A 24,699-nucleotide genomic window follows, 5' to 3' on the forward strand; every position below is an offset into this window, starting at 1 on the left:
GGGGAAAAACCAGGAAAGGGGATAATATTTGAAATGTAAATAAAGAAAATATCTAATGAAAAAAAGAAGTATTTTCACAATTGAAGTTCTTCGATCTGTGCCATGTTGGAGGAAAAAAAACCGCAAGGCATCACACTGACATAGAGTTGAATATCATTCCCTGAAGGAAAGTCAAGAGCCAAGTAAACTAACACATGCCCATGATAAAAGCATTTGGGAAGTGTAGGGAGGATTATCAGTAGTACAAGACTATCCTTTGTAACATAGTAAGGTCAATGCCAACCTATCTTGTGCTGTCCTAGTGGAAAGGCTCAACACAGAAAATCCCAAACTACATCCATAAAAACCAAATGTAATAAAAATTAAAAAATCAAAATCAAAAGGAAATGATTTTGAGACCCAAATTCTCTTTTCTGTATTCCAGAAGAAAGCAGAATGAAGTGTTCAAAGTATTGAAAGAAAAAAAAAAGAGAACATTATATCAAAAAAGAGTATTCAACTATATATATATACGCATATATATATATATGAAAATCTAATGAAATTTACAAAATAACATATAAGAAATATATGAAATCTGAAAAAAATAGAAACAGTACAGTATAGAGACACACTTTGTAAACTTAAGACGAAAAATTGATAGAGAGCATTTGCAATCCGACTGATAAATCAATAAAAAGAAACTGTGAGGTTAAAGACAAAATAATTTAACCTAAATAATTAGAGGGACAAAATTTTGGAAGGGGTTAAGACTTACAGGAATCAATGGAAATATTCCATGACACAGGGGCACGTGTCCACGAACCTGAGGAAAAGAAGATGGGCCCAGGGTGGGATCCAGCCCAAGGGGAGGTCCCAGGGCCTGGCACTATTGCTGAGGGTGTGGAGTGCTCACAGAAGAGAACCTACCATGACTGCCCTCCAGAGGAACTAACAAGCAGCTGCCTACAGGAATCAGATGGAGATGTTTGTGCCCAAACAATGGACAGAAGCAGCTGACCCCTGTTGTTGAATTAGGGAAAGCTAAAAGAAGCTGAGGAGAGGGGTGGTTCTGTAGGAGGACCCCAATTAATCTGGACCCCCGGGAACTCTCAAGCATTGGATCAACAAACAGACAGCATACACCAGATGATATGAGACCTCCAACACACATACAGTAGTGGACTGTCAGGTTTGTGTTCATTCAGAGATGATGTACCTAGCCCTCAGGAGACTTGAGGCCCCAGGGAGTTTGGAGGTTGGGTGGGGGGGCACCCATGTGGAGATGGGGGTTGGGGTGGGGAGGAGGTATGGTATGTGGAACAGTTGGAGTTGATCAGGGTGGTGGAATAAAATATGGAGTGTTAAAATATAAATTAATTAATAAAAATAATTTGAAAAATAAATAAAATAAACCCCATGACAAAGGGAAAAAAGTATAATACCTTTAGAAGAAAGAAATACAACAAAGTTTCCACAAGCATTGTGAAGAAAAATGGCTTAAAAATTTACAAGGTTGAGAACAGTGACACCTATATATGTATAAAGTTCAGTGATATCTAATCAACTTTCAAGACAGAACTCAAATTTAAAGCATGAGAGATAAGAAGCATATCATATTCAAGGATTCTTGATATTTTTATTAGAATTCTCAACAGAAACCCTGGTTCCCAGAAGAGAACAGAATGAAGTGTTTAAAGTATTTAATTAAAACAAAACAAAAAATTAAAGCAATAAAGAATACTTAACTAAGGGACATAGCAAAATCTTAGTAGTCAAATCTAAGTTTTATCCTCTATAGCAGTGATGGAGAGAAAGTACACTTCATCTTGGGGAAAGTGTTCTTCAGAGATGAGGGAGCAAGAGATATTTCCCATACAAGCAACACTTTAATTAGTATAGAGATGAAGAATGAGGGATAAGGGGAATGGAACACGGGAGATAGGCAAGGAGTTTCTGTCCTGACGTCGAGGTAAAGGACTGCTTCTGGACAGAGAGAAGACAGGCCCATAGGAAAATGGCAGTTAAGATGAAAACCCCATGTTAAGATGAGGTAGTTAATTTTAATTGGGCATGTTTATTAGGTGAGCCAAAGTGGGCTTTTTATTGCTGGGCTTTAATACATTGATAGCTGGACATTGGTAGTTAACCTCAAGAGGTGGAAGTGGCTAAATAAGCCAATAGACCTTGGAGATTACCACTAAAAGTGTAATCTAGTGCTTTTTGTTTTTTGTTTTTTTTTCCTTAGTAAGGCAGAGGAAAAGAGGAAATGGAGGAGAAGGGCAAGGCGTACCAGAGCCACGTTTGCCATGTTTGGGCTGGCTAAAATTCCTTCATACAGGGGCCATACAAGTTTCTACTCCCATCATCAATGGAGGAGTGTTTTTCTTACTCCACATCCTCATCAACTTGAAGTGTTACTTGTATTAATGATCTAAGTTAGCAATTGCAATAGGAGGAAAATGGAATCTCAAAGTAGTTTTGACTTCCTTTATGGATAAGGAGATCCACTGGCAGGACTGAGTTACATTCAATCCAGTTGTTGGTAAAGGAGGTCCCATGGAAATCCCCGAACAAACAAAGCTACTGATAAGATATCGGTTGGCATTGATAAGATATTGATATTGGTTGCTCTCTGCAAAGCAATAGTAGAACCTCATTGCTAAGGACAACATTCACAAGCTTCACTGAACTTGGAGAAACCCTCCTAGCTCCTATATGAAGCCTTCCCTCCTACATCCTAGTCTCTTTAGCACAGGAATGTACTCTTCACTATAATAAAAGTGAAACATGGGTACCAAACCTGCCACAAAACCTTTGACCTACAATCTGTCCTGCCTGCAGAATACATTAGGGCAGTGGTGGCACAAAATTTATGGGAGTAACCAAGGGAAGTCTAATTTGACTTAAGGCCCACTCCATGAGAAGAAATTCATACCTTACACTTCTTGAGTAACAAAGAACAAAACAAAACAAAACACAGGACAATCTGAAGAATTAGTATAAAACCAAATACTATGTGTCTAAAAAAGTGATAAAATGCTTCCTAATACTCATAGATCAGTACATTATCCAGTCATCCCCTGTACTCTCTGCAGAGAAACACTGTTCCTCTGGCAGCAGATGGGACCAGATGAAGAAACTGACAGCTAGACACTTCGTAAAGACTAAATTGGAGGTCTCCATTCAATTCTTCCTCTCAGAGATTAGGGGATGCTGCAGAAGAGGAGTCAGAAAGATTATAAGAGGGGATGGAGGACATCAGGGGAGCAAGGCCCTTTGAATTAACTAGACAAGATGCATATGAGCTCATAGACAAAAGCAGCAAAAACAGTCCTACATCAGTCTACACTAGGTCTTCTGCATATCTATCTGCATCTCTAACTTTATCTGTATCTCTCTCTGTATCTTTCTCTGTCTGTCTGTGTCTCCTTATGTATGGTTATATAGGTTAATATATTTATTCTACTCTTTAATGTGAGAACAAGTGGATGTTCTGATGTTCTGACTCTTGTACCTGTTCTTGGCACATTTCTCCTCCTTCTAGGCTGCCATGTCCAAATTTCCTATGATACTTTTTGCTACATCTTATTATGCTTTATTTTGCCATGTTTGGGTCCTGTCTCTTAGAAGCCCGTTTTTCTAATGAAAGAAAGGGAGTGGATGTAGAAGGGAGGAGAGGTTGAGGAACTGGAACAAGTAGAGGAAAGAGAAACAATAATCAGGATATATTGTATGAAAAATTATGTATTTTCAATACCAAAATGCAGATTGTCATACTTCATGAACAAGTAATGTAATATGGACTTGAAGTGGAAAGAAAAATATTCCTATACAGATAATATTTAGTAAAATTAAATCATGAAGAAATAACAAAATTTAAGAAGAAAAAGGACAAAAGGCTTATATGAAAACCCTAAATAAATACTTTTACAGAAGAATTTTGCCAACATTTTAAGAATTAATACTAATCTTTCTCAAATTCTTGTAATCACTGACAAAGGGGCAACATTTCCAAACTAGTATTTAATATCAAGACCACATGAGTATAATACATGAAAAAATGTAGGCTAATATACCAAGTTGAAACAGACACAAAGCTCCTCAAAAAAATACAAGCAGCTATAATAGAATGTTAAAAGAATAATAATAATAAAATGGGTTGGTCATAAGATAAGAGGAATGTTTGTCAGTCCAAATATGTAATGCACAACAATAATACAATAAAGAACAAAAATTAGAAGCGCCAAATAGGAGTCAAAGTGTCAAAATTACAAGCATTTGCAGGATAAAAATTTCAATAAGGTATTAAAGAAATGACTCTCTACAGCCAAGCATGAAATCCCCATAGCAACATCATACTCTCTGAGAAGCTGAGAGCTTTTGCTCTTCCATACAGAACAGCTTGCTTCTAATATGGCATTGGACCACAAAGCAATTACAAAAGTGAACAATGTAGATGCCACCCTTGGATGAGTCAGTCAAGTTGTCTGTGTTCTGAGAGGATCTTAAAGCTCCAGAAAACTCTTATTTTGTGGCCTGATCTACTTAAAATGTGCACTTCAATATGGCTGGGATAACTTACCATGTATCTCATCCCCTTAAACAAATAAGGTAATAAATATGTTAATCAGGTATATTTCACCATTATATTTTGTACTCGTGTGCCGGATTATCTCATTTACCCCATAAGTGCATACAATTAATATGTCAATATAAAATGGCACACTTTGTAATTGCTCCCAGAATATCACAAAAGAGTAGCAGAAAACTGTTAAATGGAGAGGAGATGGTAGATGGCTACAATGAAACAGTTTTCTCCAGATGGAACATAGTAGTTTCACAAATGAAATCATGGTGCTTGCAACAAAATGAAGAAGACTAAAGCTGACTCAATCCAGACAAAATCCCAGCATGAATGAGGGAATGTGGACCTGAAACCCCACCCTTAGCTGAGCCAGTTGCAAGTTTTTGTGAGAGGAAGAACTAATTTTCTTTAAGAGTATGACCCCTGGTAGGTAAATTTCTCTCTCCTGCAAGCTCCACCCTGTCAGTGCTTTTCCTTGTGGTAATTACATCTCTGAATTGTGGCTAGAGTGAGTAAAAGACTAACTTTAAATTGGTACTTATTTTAATAAATTTACATCTAAGTAAGCGCATATGGCAAACGGCTCTCATAATCATCAATGTAGCAGAAGTTTGTAAAATAACTGACTATATTAGGAGGTTCAGTTACAGCCAGTTTGTTATAACATCTGGTCTTCAACAATGATGCCATGAAGTCATGAGAGAGAAAATGCCCTCTTTTGGTTTTCTTTTATATGTAGGATACAAGGTAGTGTTTGAGTGGTGAACGGGGAAAATATTCTCAGTCTGTACTCTTTACTAAGTTAATTTTATGTGTATACAAGATATGGTACGTGTTCTATTTTAATCTCTCAGAGGACTTACAAAATGACATTTCCATTTTATGATATTTACATTTTAAAAATTATTAGACAACTACTAATTATAAGATACAAGTCATGTCTGTGAACTGTTAAGGTCAAGCTCATGATTTAGCTTAATGTTGCCTATGACAATTGCATTAATATCTATAAAATATTTGTTCAGGAAGACAAATATCACTAGATTTCCATTATTTAGTTACTGTAACGTTTCCTGTACTAAAGGTCAGGCTTCTAACAATGGACAGTACTGATAAGACATAAATCAGAACATAAAAGTCCATTTTGAGAACAGTTCCAAGATCACACACTTCCCTCAGGTAGTGGTTGTTAGGTGACAAGAATATAGGTGACTAGCTTCTCTAATGATCCAAAGCAATTAGTAACCACTGACATCTAGGCAGTGCTTTATTGTTTATGAAGTATGGTCACAATGTCTTGACCCACAGTTAAGGTTTATGATTTAACTCTAGATTAGGGATAATCAGAAATATCTGAAAAAGAGAACGAAATTGACCTTGCCTGAAAGAAATGATGCTAAGGGTTAACGTTATAGCATCACTAGGGAAAAAATTAATGAGAATCAAAGATGATTGCTTTATGTATGAGAAAAGGAGCATAAGAAAAATGGCAGAGCTCCAGAGGCTGAGAAAAATGATCTCTTCACTTTAACGGCCACCAGATTCATGTTTGAGATAAATAGCCCTACTAAATAGAGGAAAGGAGCAATTGCGCATACTACATTCATTTTAGTGGATATGAATTTATCCTAAGAAGAACAACAGATTTAGTATCTGATTTTAATTATGTACTCCATGTCAATATGTTTCGTATATTTCGAATATCATGATTACTGGATATTTTTCTCCTTTAAAAATTAATGACCACTGTTATCCCTATCATAAAAATGGGTAAGCAAGTTGACCAAGTGTTCAGTAATTGGCCCAGTTACTGACCAGAAGATGCCAGTTTTCTTTTGTCTTAGTTTTTTTTTTTAATTCAAAAGCTATTTTCATTAAAAACAAAAATAAACTTCAAGTATACTCATGAACAGAGTTTTGTAACTTTATTTTTTTCCAACACCTATTTTTATTGATAGTTTTAAAATGTTTTGACCTCCTTTATAGCCCACCACTTTTCAGAGGTAGTGGAAAAGAAAGGATACAGGGTAAATGGACCTGTTTAGAAAGGTTTTTTTGGAGCAACTCTATGTTGTCAAGAAACCTGCAGTTTAGTTCACTGGCTAGCAGTGGCAGCTGGATCTACTCACAAACACTTCATGGATACACCAGCAGTCCAGTTTGGCAGAGTTGGGACAGCAAACAGGAATCAGCAGCAGTGGCACTATCTAGCAGAGACAGCCCAGCCTCAGCCTCAGTATGGAACAGCAGGAGGGACTTGGAGGAGCAGCAGGAGAAATTCATGGCTGTGCCTCTCTCAGAGAAGAGAAGATCAGTGAAGACATGAGACACATAAGCATTGCACAGCTAGCTCTATAAACAATCAAAGCCCAGCCTCCATCACTGTCCATGGATTCGTTTTCATACTCCTTTCAAACATCATGGTTCCTCCAGTATCCTCCACAGGTCTTGCTTCATCAGCGTTCTTGCATCAGTGCTTGTATCTGTTTCTGCTAACATCACTCGGCAAATCAGTCCATTCCATGGAAGCACCAAGAAACTACAGCACACCACCAGAAGGTTTTTGGTGTCTTTCTCTCTATGGAGTCCCAACAAATGGAGCTCAGCTGTGTGAGGCAAATCAATCCATGTGAGATTTTAGCAAAGAATCCTTCATCACCTGGCCTTTCACAAGCTTGCTTTAGCAGAACAACCTTTCTCTTGTATCTGCTTCAGTAAAGTCTGGCTTAAATTTTCACCTGTGTCCACTTCAGTAAAACACTCCTTCCTATGTTTGCTCCAGCCAAACACCATCCAATACAACTTTCCCAAGAACCCTTAAGTTTCAACTGCAGAGCTTTAAGTCTCATTTTTGGATATCACCCCAGTAATTTCTCTTTGCTAATTACTGGCTACTCAGTAATTGATGAAAAGTAAAAGCCTTTTTCTGTGATTATGCCTGCAATGAGATGAGCCAAAAATGAGATCTGCTCTTGATTAGCCTCTGAAAAATGGTGATCTGCTTCCTTTCACTGGTGTCCATAGTTAACAAAATATAATTAATACAGCTGATATTTACATCCCTGGACTGGTATGCTTTCATGTGTTGCTAATTTTGAAGATAACTCAAAGTGCCTAAATCCCCCATCTCAGAATTCCTCCTTACATTGTGCTCTCTCACCTTCTTTCTACAGCCTCCTCTGTCTAACTTAAACTTGTCCCCTACATGCCCCTGATGCTTAGGTAGGTCTGAGCTCAGCAATCAGATTGTTTTCTTTTCTCCACTTCCATCCGAAGCCAATCAGTGCAGATATCAAAGCACACAATAAATAGTAGTCAGTAAGAATTTATATGATGGACAAATTCATTTCTGCAATACCCATCTCACTGTACTTCTTTGCTTTTGTTATTAAAGTAGCAAGGGATATTGAAGCAATTGATTTCAGCTGTAAAACAATAAAAGTACTTACATAAACTAGATGTCTACAACACTGGCCTGTGGACTGTGGTTTGGTCATCCCTGAATATCACTACAATATGCAGAGAAGAGCTTTTCCTAAAATTAGAATAGTTGAATTTATTTTCTGATTTTTTAGGGGGTACAGGTATTGAATGTCCTTGACTATGTTCTCAAACCATGACCAGGAGTTTAGTGATGTGCCAAAACTTATGATTAAGAGAAATCCATAAAGACAGAGCACATTTAAGAAGCAATGTTTGGGGCAATGGCATGTACTTCATCTCTTGTCAATATAATTATTTCTTTAAAAACTTTGAAGGATTGTTTTGGTCTTTTAAAGTAATTGATGGGATTCTTCATATAATTCTATCTTTTGGCTTCAAAGAGATTAGCTAAGAAATATGAAACAGGTAGATAGAAGAGGTTAGGAGAAGTGAAGTTTCAGTTCTCTATACTTAGAGATGCAAAAAGAAAAGAGAAAGGGGGTCATGGGGAGGTGGTGATGCCTGGTGATAGATAATGATGTGTTATTGTGTTCTGGACCAGTTAATTTGTCTGAATCCTTTTTCAACTATTTATACTCTCCAACTTTAGAAAAATACAGGTATAGATACACTACCCACTGAGTTAAATGGTACTTGCTCTTATTTCGTTTAATCTGACCTTTATCAAGACTGACAAGTGGGTGTTCACTTTGCTTCAACAAATGTTCAAATGCCAAACCTGTGTTCAGTCTCTTGAGTCCTCTGTGACACACAAGCAGGTGTAATCACCAGCCTTCCAAGCCATCATTATTCCAGTTTAAATGACGATTTTCTTGTGACTAATCCCAAACTCCAGGGACTTTCATGAAAATTTCCATCTAATATGGAATGGAAAGATGCAACAATTTAGAGTTTGATGAATCCTTCCTCCTTTAGGGCTTTCTGTGACAGCATGTAAGTTCAGTGGGTCAACCCATCATTAAGGAGGAAGCACATCTATCAAAGCACTAGACATAATGTTCTGATGATAAAATGATGAGGCATTTTGGCATCAATGTTCCCTCTTAAAACTGGAGGGCCAATAAAAAAATTAAAGATGCAGACTGTTCGAATTAAGCATCTTGATGATTTCTTGTTCTATGTTATTTAATTTAAACTCTTTGTGTTGGTTTATAAGCCAGAAAAAAAATTGAGAAGTAATATTATTCTGATACTTAATCAATGCACCAAAAATAAGACAAAAAAGGACAATGAATATACTTGTCTGATGGAACAGCATGAACCGATGTCTTGAGATGGGGAAAGGAAAGAGGGAGGAGAAAATATAAACATAACTGGATAAGGACACTGGCTGGTACTGTCACAGAGGGCCTTTGAGATGAAGTGACAACGCAGCAAGAGTAGACAGGTGCACACCACATGGCACCATGTTAGTAGTTATAATATTTGTAAAAATGAATGTCACTAAATTGTTCTGAACTAACCAATCACATGTCCAGACTTGCTTTCATGAATGATAACTGAATTTTCAGACAAATGAATAAGAAAATATAACATCAAGATAAGTGGTGTAAGGGCTACAGTTTCAAGTAAGTCTAGTCTGTCTGAATATTCATTTATTAAATTATGTTTGTGTTTGTGGAATATAATATATATGATGATTTTTTTTAGAAAATGATTTTTAGTTAGGCTTAATATTAATATATATTTTACTCCTAAACAAGAGCAGTTCCCTACCATGGAAGCTCCATGCACATATCATACTCTCTCTTGGGGCTTTAAGAAAGATAAAACGTCAGAATTTTAAATACAAGAGATTTCCATGTCACCTTTGCACCAAATCTCAAGCAAAATGTCCTGTGCACAATGAAATCCAGTTATACTTAGTACATTCACAATGGGGGAGTTCAATTATATGTGTGTGTGTGTGTGTGTGTGTGTGTGTGTGTGTGTGTGTGTGTGAATGAGCTGTGCACAGGCAGCCTGGTCCCTGGTTGAGCACAGATTTTGAACCCTGGTTACCTGGTAGGTGACTTATGCCTGCAATGGACAGCAGGTGTTCGGTCACGCCCCCCTGGGCCCCTGACTCCTGTCACAACTACAGCCTCCCACAGCCCCCCACAGAAAGGTGTGTGGCCATCAGTCATAGTAGGGCAATGCCCCAAGCTCATGGTATTAAATTTCATATCATTTTTGAAATAGTTTGTGTGTGTGTGTGTGTGTGTGTGTGTTTGTGTGTGTGTGTGTGTTTGTGTGTGTGTGTGTGTGTGTGTGTGTGTGTGTGTGTGTGTGCCTGTTTCTGTCTGTATGTCTCTCTGTAGCACCTCCACATGCACAAGAGGACACATGCACAAGAGGACAACTTTTAACCTAAGGGTATTTCTTTCTATCTATCTTCTTTGACCCAGCAGTTGAAGTTAAGTTACCAAGGCTTGGTGGCAAGTGACTTTGCACCGTCATCTTGCTGAACGTTCACTATTATCTTGAAAGGGCTTTTGAAACAAGACAACGGAAAATTCATTATCATAACCTCTGAAGGTTAAACATACCAAGAAACATAGGCAGGTCCTTCTCTCTAGACTCTTTCTGGATTCTTCCACTTTGAACGAAGTGAGGTAAAATCGTAGCCATTCTTGTGTATTATTTTAGGATACCATAAACACATTTGACAACATAATGTAGAACTGTATTTGCAAAAGTTCTATCTGTATGGAAAAAAGTCTTCATGAATTAAAGCTGCTATATGACACGTCAGCTTCTCCAGAAATAGATGATAGGATTGAGATTTGTGTGGAAGATGTGTCATAGGAATCTACACGCGTAAAAGGAATTTCTGGAACCCAACAGAATGAGTGAAAAAGAGAAATCAAGATGGATTCAGGTTGAGCAATGTCTTGAGTAACTGAGTCACTGACTTGATCTTGTTAAGCATCATAGTTTATTGAAGCTTCTCAGTAGGTAAGTCAAGGCCTTCCACACAGAATAACATCTGTGTCCTTTCCTTAGCACAAAGAGGTTCTCAGAAATTGTTTCTGAATGAACTAAAGTACTGTAATTTAAGCCTACTTATTTTAATAACCATTCAAGAACATCTATCCTAATATAATGGCATTCTATTTTCTTCTGTACCTAGAGAATATGTGCCTCATGAGCATTCTCAGAGTGTTATCTCGCATCTATCAAAGGTGGGAACTAAGTAGAATTTAATAATTCATGTTGAATTAAAAGAAGTCCCATAAAAATAACTGCATTCATAGGTATCACTTCCAGATACTTTATCTTATTTTTAATTAGGCTGAAGCATTTATATGCTGGACAGCTACAAAAAGGTGTGTGTTGTGAGGAGATCAACTTAAAGGTTTTGAGCCACATAATAAAGAACTGTAAACCAAACACAAAACTACTTATTTCAAAGTGTGATTTCTTTTACTATTGACTAATGCTGACTTGGTAAAGAGTAGTTGGAAGCAGAAAGAGTAAGGGTAGGAAGGTAGAAAAAAGAAGAAGAAACCAAGACAAAGGTGTCCTAATATGAGTGGGTATATCATTATGAAATCTAAGAAGAAACAGTCTTACAAATGAATAATTAGGTTTACACTTTGATAGTTCATAGACTATGTTATTTCTCAAACAGCTAAAGGTGCTATATACAACCTGAAACACAAGATTTTGCTGAAGGGATCCTGGTATAGCTGTCTCATATGAGGTTATGGCAGTGCCTGGCAAATATTGAAGTGGATGCTCACAGTCATCTATAAGATGGAATACAGGGTCCCCAATGGAGAAGCTAGAGAAATCAGCCAAGGAGCTGAAGGGGTCTGCAACCCTATAGGTGGAACAACAATATGAACTAACCAGTACCCCCAGAGCTCATGTCTCTAGCTGCATTTGTAGCAGAAGATGGCCTAGTCGGCCATCACTGGGAAGAGAGGCCCCTTGGTATTGCAAATTTTATATGCTCCAGTACAGGGGAATGCCAGGGACAAGAAGTGGGAGTGGGTGGGTATGGGAGCAGGTCAGGGGTAGGGTATAGGGAACTTTCAGGATAGCATTTGAAATATAAATAAAGAAAATATCTAATAAAAAACAAGTGGCAATTCTTTATCATTTTAATTAAAGTAGAAAATAACTATAAATAGAAGCAGTATAGTTTTGAGGAAAGGAAAGGAATTATAGAATGGTTTGGAATTGGGCATTTTTCTGCAGTTTCTATTTGATGTACATTAGAAAAGCATTGATGGCATCTTCCTATGAGTACAGTTCTGTGGTCAGTGGGATGAAAAGGGATTCAGCGTTTGATAAAACAAATTCTGAAATTGCCTCTACTCATGTTATCATTCACTGCTGAGGACTTCAGTCTTATCTTTCTTAAAGCATAAAAGAAGGCTAATTTACTTTAAGAGCCGTGTTCTAGTTGTCCCTCTGCAGTCTACTCAGGAGCTAATGTATTTAAAGAGCTTTTATCGTGGAGCCGGCTTGATTCCTGCCTTCCTCATGCTAAGTAAATTTCAGTGAATTAAATGACTAAAAGCCATCTGCTTTCTATAAATAAGCTCTTCTAATACCTGGCAAACCTTAAAAGTCAACCTGACAATGCATCATGCTATGATCAATGGTCCAGATTGTATAATCCATCTCCTGTTGAAAAATATGGATTTCACTATGGTCAACAATTAAATGGGTGTGTTCTTGTTTATAATTTGGAGGTGAATGCCTTACAGGGAGTTCTCTTTTATTCTGATATTCAATATCCATGTAATTCTGTCAGGACTTACTATCCTTTCCTGTAAGACTGAGGCAGTTCCAACTCATCCTTAATGGTAACCTCACATGAATCTTCCCTATGAAGGGCATTCTAATTATCGGTTAATTATTGATTCTATGAAAATTATGAATTTTCTTGTAAAGTTCATTGGAAATATATAATTATAAAATTTAATGTTATAGTATTTTGGATATATTATTTATATTTATACTTCTAGATAAAAGCATAGTGATAAATACCATTATTTTTTTTCATTAATGGTATGAATAAAATTAGAAATAGTTGCTTTAAGGTTTCTAAAGGACATACAGCAAGCCTGGGATCATGGTCACTTGAGACCTAAAGCTTCTTTGATAAGCATTATTTTATGAATATGCAACTATATAACATATCTATTTTATATTACATAATTATATAAGCTTGTATTAAACAATGATCTAGGCCTATTTTAAAAGAAGTGACTTCTTTTCTTCTTTTCTTCTTCTCTTCTTCTTCTTCTTCTTCTTCTTCTTCTTCTTCTTCTTCTTCTTCTTCTTCTTCTTCTCTTCTCCTTCTCCTCCTTCTCCTTCTCCTCCTCCTCCTCCCCCCTCCCCCTCCTTCTCCTTCCCCTCCCCTTCACCTCTCCCCCCTCCTCCTTCCCCTCCTGCTCCTCCTCCTCCTCCTTTTTATTCTTTGATTACTGGCATATAGTAAATATATAATAAACCTTCCTAAGACCAGATCTCATTATTGTAAGGGAAATGGCTAATATCATAGTCACTTGATACAATTTTATGAATCATTTCATGTTTAGTTTTTTCATGACTTGCTTTACACCCAGGAAGTGTTTGCTGAAATATATAAGCCACAAGACTAAGAATATGTTCAGCTAGTGCTATGTTTTGGTAACATAATAATTTACGAGAACCTGGACATTTTGCTTTGATACTTTTCCCTAAATTATTTAGCAGAAAAGGGGAATGGGTTCTGACAGAATAGCCTTTGAAGACTAAGTGTTATAGTTGTTTAATAAAATAGAATCCCCCAAACACCCATCTTGACATTGTATATGCTAGACACCATGAGGCAGGTAGGAACTGGGTATTTTTCAATCTGTTTGTACACCATTTTTTTTCAGTCTTCTCTGCTTTACAAGTTGTTATTGACTTTGTGGCATGGATCCTTCACTCTTTTGACTACAAAATATTTATTGAATTCATTCTTAGTACAGAGAAATGATCCAGACACAAGATGTGAGAGAACATAGACATGGCCAAGCTATACTACACAAAACAATCACCTGTGATCTTTCATTGATTTTTATTGGACTTTTAATGTATTACTTGGATTTTGTATATAGTAAGAATGTGAATCAAATCTCTCCATTCTTCAGAACACTGAAGTTTCACTGTAGAGATCTTTTACTTTTGGCTTAGGTTTATTCCAAGATGATTTATTGTCTTTAATGCAATTGTAAATGGAGGAGTGTCCATGATCTTTTTTCAATGTGATTTTAGTTGGTTGATAAAATAATTACTTATTTTTGTATGTAAATTTTGTACCTGACAAAATTGTTGATTGTTTCTAAAATTTGTCTGGTGGAATTTGGGAAATCACTTATTTAAATCATATCATCTGTAAATAAGAATAATGTGAACAATTGTTTTCCTATTTTAGCCCCATTAATTTCTTTTTCTTTATTGTTGTAGTTAATGTTTCCAGCACTATTTCAAAACTGTGTGCAGTAGTGAACAACTCTGTCTTATTCTTGATTTTATGTGAATCACATTGAGTTTTTCTTTACTCAGAATAATGTTGGCTGAGTTTGTCATATTAGAACCTTTACTGCATGGAGTTATGTGCTCTCTAGTCCTTTCTATGTAACTTTTATCATAAAAGACTAGCTCTTAGATACATTGATTACATTTCATTTTCCTTTATACCTTTGCCTCTACTTCATGGATTTCGGCTGCAGCTTTAATTTTTCTTGCAATTTACTAGGTTTGGGTTTGCTATATTGCATTTTCATTTTCATATAATTTCAGGAATGTTTTGCTTATTTCTTGATTTTATCCAGCTGTGAAAGAGATTAGGAAAAAAATTATACCCATGTTCATGAATCGAAAGAATTAATATTGTGAAAATGATCATCCTATCAGCAAAACTACAGACTTGATACAATATCAATCAAAACAGCCATACTATTCTTCAGAGAAATGGAAAATATCCTAGAATTCATATGGAAGCAGAGATCCCTGCAAATAGCCAAAGGAACAGTGATAAAATCTAAGTACTGAAGGAATTGCTTTTCCATACTTCAAGAAAATGATAAAGTTATAGTAATAAATACAATATAGAGCTTGCATGCAAACAGATTTTTTGACCAATGGAGTAAGTTAAAGAGGGTACTTCTAGCCACAGCTATCTGATATTTAACAAAGAGATAAAAGAATAACATATGAATGAAAAGAGAGCATCTTCAACAGACAGTACTGGGAAAGCTGGGTATCTACATGAAGAACAATAAAGTTAGATCTGGATCTATCATCCTCACAATTGTTTGTTCCACAAGCATCAATGAAACCTGCAAAACTAAAATTCCTAGAAGAAAACATAGTAGTAGTAGTAGCAGTAGTAGTAGTAGTAGTAGTAGTAGTAGTAGTAGTACACTTGTAGATATTGATTAGGGAAGGACTTTCTGAAAAGACTGCATTTAATCAGGACTTTAGGCCAACAGCTATCAAGTTGGGTTGCATGAAAGGAAAATGTTTCTGTGCAACAGGTACAGCCAGTTACGTGGGGAAAAACATAATGCAAAAGCAGAGAATCTTTGCTATCAATATTTCTGACAGAAAATTAATATCCAGAATATACAAACAAACAAACAAATGAAACGAAACAAAAAGATAAACTAACAAACACAGAAAACAAAACTAAACAGTAAACTTAAACAAAGAGTTAAGGAAACAAATGGCCCTAAATAATGGATTAGGGATCTAAACTGAGAGTTCATAATGGAAGATATAAAAAATAATGTCTAAGAAGTTCCTTAAAATTGGCACATTGTGCTTAGCCATTAGGAAAATGCAAATTAACATAAAATAACCAATTTTGAGATATGATCTTGTACTGGTCAGAATGACTTTGATTCACAAAAAAACTGACAATGGATGTTGGTGATGTCGTGGGAAGAGAGGGACCCTCATTCACTGTTGATATGAATTCAAACTAGTGTAGTTACTTTGAAAACAAGTTACTTCAGAGAATCCTCCAAACACAAAATAATCAACCACGTGGTCCAGCTATATTGTTCCTTGGTATATGCCCAAAAGACTGGACATCTTGAACATTTTAGTCTATACATATTTGTTCAGCATTGTTCTTTGGTGTTCTATAATCAGGAGCCAGGGAATAGAAACAAGCTAAATGTCCTTCCATTGATGTGTAGATAATGAAAACATGGTACATATACACTATGGAATACTATTCAGCTTAGAGATCAATGAAATTATGAAAATTTCAGCAAATGAATAGACCTAGAAAAGTTTATATTGAGAAAAATAACTACATCCAGAAAGACAAATGGTCCATGTTTTCTCTTATCTGTGGTTTCTACTTCAAATCTTTAGATATTTTTAACTTTAATTATCATGAAAGAAGTTTTTCTTTACAGCAAATGTAAACCATCACTGAAACCACAACTAGACACAATGCAGAAATCAACTGCTCTGAAGAACTCAGTCCCAATAGATGTAGCTACATCATAGTTCCAGCATAGTTCCTACAGCTCAAGGAAGATCTAGAAGACAGGGCAGAAAGATCATAATGGCCAGAGTTCTAGAGGTTTTCTGTGAGACAGTTTCTCTTCAAAAAATGACTATATTAACAAGACTGGAATAATGACAATATCAGTAGACATGTGACATGAAAGGGGGCCAATTTACAATATCCTAACAGTAGAGAAAGAATTAGAGGCAACTGATGGCTGCTGAGAGAGATGGAATCAGTGTCTCCCAGGAAAAAGCCCCTGACATACTCATCACTGAAACCATATACACAAAAACAACAAAAATTGACAGCAGCGGGTAAGTTATATATTTCCATTTACACACACACACACACACACACACACACACACACACACACACATTCTGGAACAACTTGGTATGATAACCATTACTTATCCGGGAATCTTCTCTCTTCAATTGGTGGTTATATCACTTAATGAATATTTTAGAAATCCTAGTATACTTAAAGCTTTTAAATGTTGCAGGATATTTGATCACATTGTGAATCCTGAGATTGTGTTATTTACTGGAAAAATCTCTTTCTGCTGGTGGTATGGCTCATCCTTAGCACACACCTTTAATATCTCTGACTGTGAACCCTTAGTACACACTTTTTAATTCCAAACAATAAAAGTAATGTTAGTTTGTAGAAGGAAACACTCATATTTGAAAGTAATGTTTAATTCAGTGTCAGACAAAGTAATGAATTGGAAAAGATTTGACAGAATAGGATCTGCCCAACACTCTGGAGAAGAGAGAAGAGAGCAAAGCTACTTAAGAGAGCAGTGCATACACACACACACACATGCACACACACAGAGAGAGAGAGAGGGAGAGAGACAGAGACAGAGACAGAGAGAGACAGAGAGAGACAGAGAGACAGACAGAGGCAGAGACAGGAGATGCAGTTTTACTAGGATAGTTAAGAGATACATGTTGCAGCAAAAGAACAAGCAAGACACAGGTGAAGACAGAATGAGCTAGAAGTTTAGAACAGATTGCCAGAGTTAGTTTGAGGCCAAGGAGAGTAATTTGGGAGAAGCCAAGGAAGTAAAGTCACATTGAATTAGTAGAATTGGAGAGGAGTTTGAGACAAAACAACCAAGTTGAATCAGCCAGCCTGAGGGGGGAAAACAAGAAAGGGTGAATTTACTCAGTAGTAAGTCACAGAACCAGAAAACAATCTAGGCCTTGCTAAGATTGTATAGAGTCTTGAAGCATCCAGGACTAGGACTAGGTTAACAGACAGAAACAGCAAGCCTTGGAGAAGACAATTAGCACAGGAGAATAAAAATTACTTTTACATTTAAAAATGAAAAGTGAATAAGCCTGATTTGGAAAATAGGAACTTTCCTTTTGGGATAAATCAGCTGGAAAATCTGAAAGAAGAATGAATCTGGAAGACTAATGAACGGAAGCAATTAGGTACATTTTATGATCATAACTCCCACTCATTAACAAGGGCTGGGAATATTCAGAAGATCAGAATAATGCTTAATAAGACAATAAGACATACAGGAAAGCCCTTTCAGTCATAAAACATCAGATAAGGAGCACAAATCTTGCATGTTCCCAAGGAAGGCACTATGGATCTGCCACTCTGTGTAAAGGGTACTCTTGATTTATTGTTTCTAGTCTTTAATGTATAATTCACTTCCACACTGCATAGCAAATGGCTATATATTAAGAAGGTCAATCAATAAAAAGAAGAAAAATATTGACCTGTGTTGAATGCAGGGGCAAGAAGAGCAATAAAATAAATGTTGGGGTTCAAGCATATGGGAAAGATGGCTATTAATTTTAATGACATTTTCTTCCAAAGATAGTATGGATTGAGGTCAAACTAGTTCTTTTTATTTCTACCATACACTATGCACATTCTGTTCTCTCTCTCTCTCTCTCTCTCTCCCTCTCTCTCTCTTTCTCTCTCTCCTTCTATCAGACACATGCACACACACACACACACACACACACACACACACACACACACACACGGTCACATATGCAGACGTGCAGGGCCTGAACTTGGAGTTGTATTAACTCACACTGGATTGATAGCAGGGAAAAAAAAGAAGCAATTTTCCCAAGAAAAGAAACAAATTATACAAAGCCCACATGCTTTGTTTTCTGTTATAATTTTTAAATGATCTATAGGAAGCCCTAACCTTATGCCATCATAGTGGGAAGTCTGGAAGGAAATTCAATTTGAATTAGAAAATATTCTCAGAGGAGCAATTTTAACAAAGGGATAAAGGAAGACTCGGGAGATAGCATAATGAGAAATAGTAATAACCCTTCCAGCAATCATGGCTCGATGGGTGAACATAATCTGAGATTAGAAGAGCCACCGGGGAGCTGCAAAGTTACAGGACTGCTTGATGAAATAATTTAATACCTACCAGGTCCAATAAATAGCACGTACAAAGAATTCTTGGTGACCTGGCAGTCCTGTTAACCTGGAGCTCTAGGGAAGCTGCAGGAAGCAATGATAGATCACACACTCTTCCCCCACCCAGGCCTACGAGTCTCACAGGACTTCTTTATTCCTCTTACCATTTGATTCACCTTTAACTGAGCTCACACATTGAAGAAATTCCCCATTCAATTATCTAGAAATTCTGGAAACAATTTTTTTTTAAGAAAAGAATTATAACACTGAAAACCAAAAATAAATAAATAAATAAATAATAAATAATAAAATAAAATAGACTGAGCTATACAATACTACTGAAGTTATCAACACCTTGAACTTGCATTGGCATGCCTTGAGGTCCACATCTTTTAACATCAGCTAATATTCAAAATAAGCCTTGGAAGTGATTTTGCAGAGTGGACAATAAGAACAACTACAATCATATTTATAATTTTAAAAAATTAAAATGAAGCAAGCTGTGTTTGTTATGGGTTTGCTTGGTGCTAGGCTCTTGTTAGGCTCATTATCGCTATCATCTCTCAGAACAATCATATGATGCGGTTGAAGCATTGAGGCCTTGGTAGAGTAGGCTACAGGATCAAAGCAGAGTTACTTTAATGTAGATCTAGAGTTGTAGACTAGGTCATCTGTTTTTAGCGGATACTCTACGCTTACTGTATTATCTTGAGATCTATATAATGGTTAACTTTTTATTTGTATTAAATCAAACATGGTTCTAACTCCAATGTTTCCCATTCTACCAATCTTAAACACTAGGAGTTAAAGATTGTACCAAGTGGGCCACGGGCACATGGGCAGTCCAACCAACCTTTGTGACTTCCTGTACCTCAGAGTAAGTCCTTTATCCACGGAGCTCAGGACCCACTGACATCACCCTTCCAAATGCAGTCTTCCTTCTAGGCAAACAGTGGACAAGATATATTATCCCCCAACTTAATACGCCAGATCATCAGAACCTGAGGGTTGAAAGCTTGAGCTGCCAGACCTAATCTTCGATTTATTTACATCAAAGCTCAAGATAGTCCCAGATAAACTTCACAACTGTCATGCCCATCGTGGGAAAGCTGCTAAGTACAGAGTGGGAATGTAATTCCATTTTCAACTGTTGGATGCCTCTTGAAATCCCAGCAATTGGGCCAATTAGCTCCAGTTGTTCAGGTGGTATTAGATCCCTATCTGCTATCCATCGGAGTGAAACCAATAATTCATTTCACATAGGCACTGCAGTGCCATCAGATAGTAATGCCTTTTAGTTACTGCCAACTTGGGCATTTTTGAAATAGTGACCTCAAGATTTAAGCTGCAAAACTCCATTATCTATCCCAAAGCCAGCCACAGCTGAATTTTTGAAATATCCTATTAAGTTTTCTGCTCTGATAAAAATTCAGAGACTCCTTTTATATTAATCTCCCCATGACAAATAAAATTTGCTGAGTGGTAGATTCAATATGCTTTTATTTATCTATTCCTGTATTTTGGAAAAAAATAATAATTGCTCTCAATATGAGGATTTTTCAACATTACTAGAAGAAAAACATTATAAAGATTTAAACCAACTCCTTATTTATTTCATTGTTTAGACCATACACATTAAATAGCTTATTCTTGCCTTTTCTATCATTTTGGCATTTTAATTAAAATATAATTATCATTCTGAGTGTATTAATGTACAGGTTTAGGTAATTGTCTAAGTCAGGTCATTAAGTATATTTCCAAGAGGAGGCTAAAGTAACTTAAAATGTTGTACATGTTTACCTGAGACAGGTATATCTTCACATATTTTATTATTTCCCTTAGGGAAGCTCACTTTTTAATTATGTAATGAAATTGAGAAGTATAAAAGAGATAAAGGGCTCCCTGCAGAATATGGAATAATAAAATATAAATGTTTTCATAGCTATGGATTTTTAGAAAATCTATAGGATCTGGAAATAAAAGAAAATTGATGGCTCATATTTCTATCAAAAAATGAACAAGGAAAAATAAATGATTTTTAATAATAGAAAAGAGACCAATGTTTCATGCACACATCCACATCCCACTCTGCCCTCCTCATACATAAATTTTATCATGAGCTGGCTTATTTTATTACTTGGTACTGGTGAATAACCCTTGGAACTTAGGAAGATTAGTTTTTGTTTTGTTTTGTTTTTCTGATTGAAGAAAGTCAAAAGACAAAAACCATGTAAGACATTTAAATAGCTGTAATGATTTGTATATGCTCATCCCAGGGAGTGACACTATTACAAGGTGTTGCCTTGTTGGGGTAGGTGTGGCCTTGTTGGAGTAGGTGTGTCCCTGTGGGTGTGGGCTTTAAGCCCCTCATCTTAGCTGCCTGGGAGCCAGTATTCTGATAGCAGCCTTCAGATGAAGATGTAGAACTCTCAGTTCCTCCTGTACCATGCTTGTCCGACAACTGCCATGCCCCCACCTTGATGATAATGGTCTGAACTCTTGAACCTGTAAGCCAGCCTCAATTAAATGTTGTCCTTATAAGAGTTGCCTTGGTCATGGTGTCTGTTCATAGCAGTAAAACCCTAGTTAAGACATAGCCCATTATGCCCCCATAGTAATGGACTAAAACCAGAAAATATTATTTCTTTTCATTCTGCGTTGTTCATTGCTGTAGGTTGAGTTTCACATGATCTCACTCATAACCTCATTACAATGGTTGGGGATGGCTTGGTGATCCTTACCTCACCATTTTTACAACCTCTGGTTTATAAGTGGCATATATCATACCATTCCACATTTACTATAAAATGCTGTGGCCATATGACAATTACTCCTGTGAGAAACAGGAAGTGACTGACATACACACATCTGGAAACAAAGAGCTAGACATCATTTGTAAGCATCTTTATGAAGAGTCCAAGTCATATTATTTAGGACTCTTAAAAATTCAGTGATTAGCTGAGTTAAAAATAAAGTGCACTATATGAGACATGGTAGAAATATTTTTACTTATTCAATAACCAAAATGGTCTTAAAATCCCCACAGCCTAATTAAATCCTAGTCTTCTTCATAACAGTATTTTCATGGTCCACATTTCCATGGAGGATGTACTCCAGAAAGGTCTTCTTTCCTGTTCTTGTGAGAAGAAAATGTTTCCCAGTCCTTCACTGGATATACAACCCAAGAATGTTTTCCAAAAGGACCGAGAGTCTTCCTTTTGGATGGAGTCATCACGGAACATCATTACCTGACTTTTAGTTTAGGTGTGCTAAGAATTTCATATTAGTAAGCACCAATTAGCAGATATACACATGTATTCACCTTGACCAAACTTATTCTTAATGTTCTATAGATTTTATTAGCTGAAGTTGAACTTAGAAGCAATATGAGGTTGCAAAATTGGTATATATTTAAATAGTAGTATTGTAGGAGGAAAATATTAGTCTTAAACTAATATTATTACCCATAATGGATTTTCAAGGTGAATGTTCAATATTTAATCTAAGCACAGAGTAATCATAATTACAGGAACATTTCCTAAAACTAATAGGTCAAACCATATATCTAAAAAAAAAAAAATGATTGATATAGTAGAAGGCAAATAGTTCATTCTATTTTTCTTCTGTTTGAAAAAATGCTATATTCAATAAATAGAAGTAATAACAAAAATTATATGTGCTTTCTGTAAATAACACCTATATTAAACAGAGAAAAAAATCCTGGTGTGGAGGTTAAGTGAATCAAAGAACAAGGATGAGGGATATCGGTGAAGCTGCACAACCTCCAAGCTCCCCTGTGCTAAGAAACCTTCCATAGTGAGTCTCAGCATCAGGACTGAGGGTGATGTCCATCAATGCTGGATTTCTGCTGGGGATCTGCAGAGGGGTTTCTGCTGGATGGCTCATTGCAGCTTCTCATGAATTCTGGAGTTGATAGCCACCAGACAAACTCATATTCTTCTGGAATTCATTCACATCTCTCCTTTCAGAATTTTTTTATTTGCTTCTCCCATTAGAAGTCCCCTCTCATTTGGTAGATATGAATTAATTTATTTTATTCTTCAGATAACAACAGTCATAAAATCTGTACTGTATTTCAGATATCTGTCATACTTTCTAGCTGAAAATCGTTTCCTCTTAAGGAAATGAATATTTCTTCTTAGAAGGTAACTATTTTATAACTTAGAAACTTCAGCTTCTGTCTCTGCTTTTCCTGCCTTGTGATTTATATAATTACTTTTACTAGACCAGAATACTATCTGACCAAAGCAATGGGAGGAATCCACACATGTTTTTCTATAGCATGATCTCTCAAACACAAGTCAGATTAATTGCTCAGTCAATGTATTAAAATGTCAGCACTGTATGTTAAAGCTATTTGTGACAATAGAGATGTTTAAAAAATCTATTATCCAATATAATATTCAGCAGAGAACTCTTAAGAAAGTGAACATGGTTGCTGTAACAGAGCAAATGATTCAAAGTCATGTGTGTCATCCAGATTGCACAGTCTAGTTACAAAACTAAAACATAAGTATAATGCCATACAAGTGACTTTGGCAGATAATCCTCTGGTATGAGGCAGGCAGTCTCCTTGCTGGATGACACTTGACACTACAATAGAAGGTACATGTTAAAAGTTGTCTGTAGACAATGTTTGCACCAAGGAGAAAAACAATATGGGTGGACACATAAGTGTTTCTCTAGAATAATTGTGGAAGTTAATGGACCCATGGAAAGGTAGGGATGAGATGGAACTGGAGAGCTGACAGAAAATTCTACAAGCCAAGTTTATCAGTCTGGATAGGAAAGTTACTGACTGCTTCTCCTAAAGCATTGTCAACAATGGAAATTTTTGTCTACTATCTATTTTATATTTATGTATTATTGAGTATAATGCTGGCTGGCTACTGTTAACACTTGCCTCAGAGAGAAAGCTGTTTCTGTTCAAATATAGGAGACATGAAACTCAGCAGGTGCCACTTTCAACAAAAGTGCTGTTACATCTCACTTAGGATAGAATAAAGAATGGCAAGCACATGAGGGCTTTTTGTGAGCCAGTTCTGGTTGTAGTGAGCATCAAATCAGTTTATATTAAATGAACTAGTTACATGATGGAACAGAATAGCCTGAAATCGTTGATTTACTATAGACCCAGGAAGAAAGTGAGATGGATTTGGTGGCTAACCACATTCTCAGTAGCATGACAGCTGTTAAAACATATGATGAAATAATATTATAAATCAATTGTGAACAACGTTCAAAGAGCACTTTCAAATCCAAAAGACGCAATAAGTTATCATCTGTAGATCACACCTTCTTTGTCAGACAATTCTGCCTTTTTTCAAATTCCTAAGTCTCCACTTTGCTTTGTTTGTTGTTTGCTTGTTTGTTGTTTTTAATATCAGAATTTAGCATTTAGGTCCACAAGGAAAGATAAGAAACATGTTTTAGCATTCAAGAAGCTGGACAAGATTATCATCTCAGAATCATGCTGTGACTTTGGGAAATGAAGTCCATGCTACAGATAACCATAGGGAGCCTGGGCTATGGCAGGTGAAACAAAAGGGTCTCCAGTGACCAGAGTTTAGACTCAGTTGCTCCTATATAAATAAATGCATTCACCATATGCATGCACACATTCATAAACACAAAGCATCGGTGCATGATTAATAGGAGAAGAGAGGTTGCAACTAGAACGAGGCTTTGCATTTAGTTTTAAGTCTTGCTATAAAGGCCTGGGGAAGTTGCTGAAGTCTCAGCGTCTTCTTTATACTATCTGTAAAAG

This window comes from Mus musculus, chromosome 8 (genome assembly GCF_000001635.26).
Source record: "Mus musculus strain C57BL/6J chromosome 8, GRCm38.p6 C57BL/6J".
Classification (NCBI taxonomy): domain Eukaryota; kingdom Metazoa; phylum Chordata; class Mammalia; order Rodentia; family Muridae; genus Mus; species Mus musculus.